Source organism: Molothrus ater, chromosome 14 (assembly GCF_012460135.2).
Source record: "Molothrus ater isolate BHLD 08-10-18 breed brown headed cowbird chromosome 14, BPBGC_Mater_1.1, whole genome shotgun sequence".
Taxonomy (NCBI): Eukaryota; Metazoa; Chordata; class Aves; order Passeriformes; family Icteridae; genus Molothrus; species Molothrus ater.
Genome location: NC_050491.2, coordinates 20,165,152 through 20,171,142, shown reverse-complemented (window position 1 = coordinate 20,171,142; position 5,991 = coordinate 20,165,152). Strand labels below are relative to the sequence as shown.

General features: G+C 52.5%; 1 long non-coding RNA gene across 1 annotated transcript; it reads right to left on the bottom strand.

Annotated features, from left to right (window-relative positions):
• Nucleotides 1–364: 364 nt before the first annotated feature.
• Nucleotides 365–1,036, bottom strand: LOC129046826 (uncharacterized). Its single transcript, XR_008508614.1, has 3 exons — nucleotides 693–1,036; nucleotides 553–596; nucleotides 365–452 (listed from the first exon to the last, which is right to left on the bottom strand). It is a non-coding gene; the product is annotated as an uncharacterized LOC129046826 (long non-coding RNA).
• Between the last annotated feature and the right edge of the window lie 4,955 nt (nucleotides 1,037–5,991).

The following is a 5,991-nucleotide window of genomic DNA, read 5'->3' as shown; positions in this document are numbered from 1 at the left end:
AGACCTGTCCCCTAAGCTGACATCTGATGGCCTCCTGTGAGAGTAAAGCTTTTTACCCTTCTCCCAGCCACTGGCCCCGACACTTAGCTTTTGGAAGAGGAGCGGACAAAATCCATCCTCGGTCGGACGTGGACGTTGAGATGCTCTCCGTGTGTGCTTCGGTGCTGCCGTTTCCAAGCTTTGGCTACGAGCCTCCTCAGGGTACCTAAGACAAAACAGAAAACCTGACTATTGCCCTCAAAAACAGTAATCCCCGGGACTCCTCCGCACCACTGCCCCGGCTCACCTCAAATCTTGATTTGACTCCAGAGGGTGCCCGGAAGATACCGGCGAAAAGAAAAGGTACACGCTTAGCATGCTGCTGTGTAACGCTCACCTAGGAGTCAGCCTGCCTAAACTCCGACTCACCTGCCCTCCTCTGTTCCTTGGCGTGCCTAGGGCAGCGACAGCACCTGCAAAGAAACAAAGCAGAAAATTTGCTGAGATACTGTGAAAACACAACCTCCCAAATCTGACAAGGATGCCACAACAATACCTTAAGCCTGCACACACCTGGCACGGATATGCTCGGCCAGGATAGATGGCAAGTGGACCAGCTAAAAGACAACAAAAACAAGAGGAGATGCTTACAACTGCACAAAAACTGAGACATCAGCAATAACAACTGCTTCTGTACGCTACTCAATGCTCACCTCACCCATTCGGCCTTGACTTCCTAAAAAGAGAGACAAAGAACACTGCTGTAACAGCCACCATTTATGCTCCCTCTGCAGAAACAAACAGTGACTGACCTGCTCAGGGCAATCCCCTCACCTGGGATGGGGGGCTCTGCCCTGGATTTTATCCATCTGCATCTGAAAGAAAGTTAGGACTAAAGTCAAAGGGCTGCAGGATAACTTAAGAGCTCCAGATAACTTGTGTCCATCGACACATCGCACCTAGAGTTCAACCACACCCCACATTACAAACTTCAAGTCCACAGGACTTCTCCTATTGCACCAGGCTATGCGGCAGGGCAGAGAAGCTCCGGCACAAATGTGTGTGCAGACACCCGTGACACAGGACAGGACGTGACAAACAACGGGGACACAACATGGACAGAAATCTCCTGGCAAGGAAAATGGCTACGAGGACTGAGAGAATGCAAAAGGAGATGACCGAGGGGAGACCGATGGTGAGCTGATGAGGCTCAGAGAAACCTGGAGGAAGAAGATGCTAACTGAATGATTTATTCCAAGAACTGCAAAGATGGATGCCCGAGAATCCTACGGCCAGAAGCCTCTACCTGCCCTCACGTTCTTTCGAGTCCTAGTCCGCCATAATGGATCCTGGCGGGACATAGCTGTCCATACAGCACAGAACAAGACCTGAAAAGACATCCGACCGGATGCTTCTAAAGACACAAGAGAGTCTGATGCCTGTCTGAGATCCCGAGTCAAAAGTTCTATGGCCTGGGTGCCAGGCCGAGGAATGCAGAGAGCACAGATGCTAACAATGATGCCAGGGTTTCTGACAGGCCCCTCAAAGGGCTCAGGGAAAAGACATGACATATGCAAACAACACATAAAACACAAAAGACAAGTGACACAATACACACCAGAACTGCTCTGCCCTGCGCACCTCAGCACTGTGATCAAAAGTCAGGCTTTGCTTTTATGGGGCCTAAGGGGCCGCTTCAGGGACACCGCCACCTCCAAAGGGGAAACAAAAACCCCTCCCAGTAATTCCCAAACCAGCACCCAGCTTCCATCCCCTCTGTGGGTCGTGGCCCTCGACTTATCTCTCGCACATCTGGGGATGCCGGTCTCGGGTGCGAAGAAAGGCCACCTCGTCGGCCGGGAAGCTCCTGCTGGCACCGGGCTGGTGTCTCTTAGACAGCTGTATTAAAGAAAACCAAACATCAGTGCCCAATCTCGGCAGCCCATCAGCCAAAACCCCACAAGTCTGCTACTCACCCTTCTCCGAAGAACGCTCAGCTGCTTGGGCCGCATGCTTCGGGCACGCTCGGAGACCGAGGCCGTCGTCACAGGGGGTGCCTGGGTTAAGAGGAGATGAGGTGATTTGGCATGGCTGAAACCTGAGGGGACCATCACTCCTCCTCCCTACTTCCCCGACTCACCCCAACTCCTTGGCAGGTGCCCAAGGCCACCTGGATGGCACCTTTAAATAGAAAAGTTCTGGGCTTCATCACCAGGTCCTGTAACGCATCCACAGGGCTCACACGTGCAGGGAACCCGGTGCATCAGCCGGCTGGTGACGGGGGCTCGGCAGGCTCCGAGTGGATTGCCTAAACCACAAAAAAAGAGAATGGAAACTTAGAGCTGCACCAGACACTGAGAGCTGAGCAATAACAACTACTTCTCTCCACTGCTCACCTTGACTGCTGGTACCAAGATTTACTTCCTAAAAAGAAAGACAAAGAACAGAGCTGTAACAGAGTCACCACATACACTTCTGCTGCAGAGATAAACGGTGCCTCACCTGGTTGGGGGAAACCACTCACCCAGGATGGGGCCCTCTGGCACACATTTAAGCCATCTGAATCTGAAAAAAAAGTTAGGACAAGAGTCAAACTGTTGCAGGATAACTTAAGAGCTCCAGATATCCTGTGTCCATCTACAAATCCCACCTAGAGTCCAACTACACCCCACATTACAAACTTCAAGTCCCCGGGACTTCTCCTATTGCACCACGCTATGCAGCAGGGCAGAGAAGCTCCGGCACAAATGTGTGTGCGCACACCCGTGACACAGAACAGGACGTGACAGACAACGGAGACACAACACGGACAGAAATCTCCTGGCAAGGAAAATGGCTGCGAGGACTGAGAGAATGCAACAGGAGATGACCGAGGGGAGACCGATGGTGAGCTGATGAGGCTCAGAGAAACCTGGAGGAAGAAGATGCTAACCGAATGATTTATTCCAAGAACTGCAAAGATGGATGCCCGAGAATCCTACGGCCAGAAGCCTCTACCTGCCCTCACGTTCTTTCAAGTCCAAGTCCGCCAAAACGGATGCTGGTGGGGCAGAGCTGTCCATACAGCTCAGAACAAGACCTGAAAAGACATCCGACCGGATGCTTCTAAAGAGACAAGAGAGTCTGATGCCTGTCTGAGATCCCGAGTCAAAAGTTCTATGGCCTGGGTGCCAGGCCAAGGAATGCAGAGAGCACACATGCTAACAATGATGCCAGGGTTTCTGACAGGCCCCTCAAAGGGCTAAGGGAAAAGACATGACATATGCAAACAACACATAAAACACAAAAGACAAGTGACACAATACACACCAGGACTGCTCTGCCCTGCGCACCTCAGCACTGTGATCCAAAGTCAGGCTTTGCTTTTATGGGGCCTAAGGGGCCGCTTCAGGGACACCGCCACCTCCAAAGGGGAAACAAAAACCCCTCCCAGTAATTCCCAAACCAGCACCCTGCTTTCATCCCCTCTGTGGGTCATGGCCCTCTACTTATCTCTCGCACATCTGGGGATGCCGGTCTCGGGTGCGAAGAAAGGCCACCTCGTCGGCCGGGAAGCTCCTGCTGGCACCGGGCTGGTGTCTCTTAGACAGCTGTATTAAAGAAAACCAAACATCAGTGCCCAATCTCGGCAGCCCATCAGCCAAAACCCCACAAGTCTGCTACTCACCCTTCTCCGAAGAACGCTCAGCTGCTTGGGCCGCATGCTTCGGGCACGCTCGGAGACCGAGGCCGTCGTCACAGGGGGTGCCTGGGTTAAGAGGAGATGAGGTGATTTGGCATGGCTGAAACCTGAGGGGACCATCACTCCTCCTCCCTACTTCCCCGACTCACCCCAACTCCTTGGCAGGTGCCCAAGGCCACCTGGATGGCACCTTTAAATAGAAAAGTTCTGGGCTTCATCACCAGGTCCTGTAACGCATCCACAGGGCTCACACGTGCAGGGAACCCGGTGCATCGGCCGGCTGGTGATGGGGGCTCGGCAGGCTCCGAGTGGATTGCCTAAACCACAAAAAAAGAGAATGGAAACTTAGAGCTGCACCAGACACTGAGAGCTGAGCAATAACAACTACTTCTCTCCACTGCTCACCTTGACTGCTGGTACCCAGATTTACTTCCTAAAAAGAAAGACAAAGAACAGAGCTGTAACAGAGTCACCACATACACTTCTGCTGCAGAGATAAACGGTGCCTCACCTGGTCGGGGGAAACCACTCACCCAGGATGGGGCCCCTCTGGCACACATTTAAGCCATCTGAATCTGAAAAAAAGTTAGGACAAGTTATCCTGCAACAGTCTGGCTCTTAAGAGCTCCTGATATCCTGTGTCCATCTACAAATCCCACCTAGAGTCCAACTACACCCCACATTACAAACTTCAAGTCCCCGGGACTTCTCCTATTGCACCACGCTATGCGGCAGGGCAGAGAAGCTCCGGCACAAATGTGTGTGCGCACACCCGTGACACAGGACAGACAGGACATGACAGACAACGGGGACACAACACGGACAGAAATCTCCTGGCAAGGAAAATGGCTGCGAGGACTGAGAGAATGCAAAAGGAGATGAGAGAGGCGAGACCGATGGTGAGCTGATGAGGCTCAGAGAAACCTGGAGGAAGAAGACGCTAACTGAATGATTTATTCCAAGAACTGCAAAGATGGATGCCCGAGAAGCCTACGGCCAGAAGCCACTACCTGTACTCACGTTCTTTCAAGTCCTTGCCCGCCATAATGGATCCTGGCGGGGCATAGCTGTCCATACAGCTCAGAACAAGACCTGAAAAGACATCCGACCAGATGCTTCTAAAGAGACAAGAGAGTCTGATGCCTGTCTGAGATCCCGAGTCAAAAGTTCTATGGCCTGGGTGCCAGGCCGAGGAATGCAGAGATCACAGATGCTAACAAGATACCAGGGTTTCTGACAGGCCCCTCAAAGGGCTCAGGGAAAAGACATGACATATGCAAACAACACATAATACACAAAAGACAAGTGACACAATACACACCAGGACTGCTCTGCCCTGCGCACCTCAGCACTGTGATCAAAAGTCAGGCTTTGCTTTTATGGGGCCTAAGGGGCCGCTTCAGGGACACCACCACCTCCAAAGGGGAAACAAAAACCCCTCCCAGTAATTCCCAAACCAGCACCCTGCTTTCATCCCCTCTGTGGGTCGTGGCCCTCGACTTATCTCTCGCACATCTGGGGATGCCGGTCTCGGGTGCGAAGAAAGGCCACCTCGTCAGCCGGGAAGCTCCTGCTGGCACCGGGCTGGTGTCTCTTAGACAGCTGTATTAAAGAAAACCAAACATCAGTGCCCAATCTCGGCAGCCCATCGGCCAAAACCCCACAAGTCTGCTACTCACCCTTCTCCTAAGAACGCTCAGCTGCTCAGGCCGCATGCTTCGGGCACGCTCGGAGACCAAAGCCGTCGTCACAGGGGGTGCCTGGGTTAAGAGGAGATGAGGTGATTTGGCATGGCTGAAACCTGAGGGGACCATCACTCCTCCTCCCTACTTCCCCGACTCACCCCAACTCCTTGGCAGGTGCCAAAGGCCACCTGGATGGCACCTTTAAATAGAAAAGTTCTGGGCTTCATCACCAGGTCCTGTAATGCATCCACAGGGCTCACACGTGCAGGGAACCCGGTGCATCAGCCGGCTGGTGACGGGGGCTCGGCAGGCTCCGAGTGGATTGCCTAAACCACAAAAAAAGAGAATGGAAACTTAGAGCTGCACCAGACACTGAGAGCTGAGCAATAACAACTACTTCTCTCCACTGCTCACCTTGACTACTGGTGTCTGGACTTACTTCCTAAAAAGAAAGACAAAGAACAGTGCTGTAATACAATCACCATTTACACTTCCTCAGCAGAGACAAATGGTGCCTCACCTGGTTGGGGGAAACCACTCACCCGGGATGGGGGGTTCTGCCCTGGATTTTATCCTTCTGCACCTGAAAGAAAGTTAGGACGAAAGTCAAAGAGCTGCAGGATAACTTAAGAGCTCCAGATATCT